This window comes from Mandrillus leucophaeus, unplaced genomic scaffold (assembly GCF_000951045.1).
Source record: "Mandrillus leucophaeus isolate KB7577 unplaced genomic scaffold, Mleu.le_1.0 Scaffold119, whole genome shotgun sequence".
Lineage (NCBI taxonomy): Eukaryota > Metazoa > Chordata > Mammalia > Primates > Cercopithecidae > Mandrillus > Mandrillus leucophaeus.
Window position 1 is genome coordinate 2,523,744 of NW_012100209.1, and position 1,844 is coordinate 2,525,587.

Here is a 1,844-nt window from a genome sequence, read left to right on the forward strand (position 1 = left end):
CACTAGCTCCCCAGCAATGAATCCCAAACAGATTGAAATGTCTGAAATGACAGACATAAAATTCAGAAACTGAATTGCAAGGAAGATCAAGATTCTAGAGAAAGTTAAATCTAAACTAAGGAATCCAGTAAAACAATCCAAGAGTTGAAATATGGCATAGCCTTTTTAAGAAAGAAGCAAACTGAATTTTTGGAACTGAAAAATTGACTACAAGAATCTGAACATACAATTGGATGCCTTAAAAGCAGACTAAACCAAGCTAAGGAAAAAAATCCAGAGCTCAAAGACCAGTCCTTCAAATCAACCCAGTCAGATATAAATAGAAAAGATTTTTAAAATAAAAAAATATAATAATGAACACAGTCTTCAAGAAGTATGAGATCATGTAAAGAGAATAAACCTACGACTCATTGGCATTCTGAGAGAGAGTAAGCAACTTGGAAAACATATTTGAGTCCATGAAAATTTCCCCAAGCTCAATAGAGAAATCAACATGAAAATTCAAGAAATTCAGAGAATCCCTGCATAATACTATACAAGATGACCATCACTAAGACACATGTCATGAGACTTTCCAAGGTCAATGTGAAAGAAAAATATCTTAAAGCCAGCTGGAAAAAAGGGCCAGATCATGTACAAAGGGAACCCATCAGGCTAGTAGCAGAATTCTCAGCAGAAACTACAAGCCAGGAGAGACTGGGGCCTATTTTCAGAATCGTTAAAGAAAAGAAATTTGAAGCAAGAATTTCATATCCCACCAAACTAAGCTTCATAAGCAAAGGACAAATACAATCTTTTCCAGATAAGCAATCATTAAGGGAATTTGTTATCATTAGATAAGGTGTATAAGAGTTCCTTAAGGAAGTTCTAAACATGGAAACAAAAGAATGATACCTGCTACCACAAAATACACGTAGCCTACAGACCCTACAAAGCAACTACACAATCAAGACTACAAAGCACCCAGCTAACAAAATCATGACAGGATCAAAACTCATATACCAAAATGAACCTTGAATGTGAACAGTCTAAATGTACTACTTGAAAGACACAGAGTGGCACACTGGATAAAAAACTTGTAGCCTCTATCTCCCCAGTCTCGCCTGGGTGGTCTTTCCATCTTAGCCTCCCAAGTATCTGGAGACTACTTGAACCTTCTTCCTCTGGTTTTTTTTCTAACCCCGCTTTCAGTTCGTTTCCACAGTACTTAGAGTGACTTGCTGTTGGATGTGTCTCTCTCTTCAGGAGACACATCTCACATATAACAACACCCGTAAGTTGAAGGTAGAGGGATGAAGAAAGATCTATCATGAAAACTGAAGACCAAAAGAAAGAAGGGGTCACTATTCTTATATCACATAAAACAGACTTTAACAACAATTTAAAGAGAACAAATAAGAAAACAAATAAGAGAACAATTTAAAGAGAACAAATTAAAGAGAACAAATATCTAATGATAAAAGTTTCAGTTTAATAAGAAGACCTCACTTCATAAATATGCACCTAATGTTAGAACACCCAGATTTATTTAAAAAAAAAAAAAAAAGAAAAGAGTACCTCTAGGCCTACAATTAGATTTAGACAATCACACGATAATGGAGGGCAGGACTTCAACACCCCCACTGACAGTGTTAGACAGATCAATGAGGCAGAAAACTAACGAAGAAATTCTGGACTAAAATTTAACACTTGACCAATTAGAAATAATAGACAACTACAGAATATCCCACCCAACAACTACAGAATATACATGCTTCTCATCTGCACATGGAACATACTCTAAAGTTGACCACATGTCCAGCCATTAAACATGTCCCAGTAAATTCAAAGAAATTGAAATCATA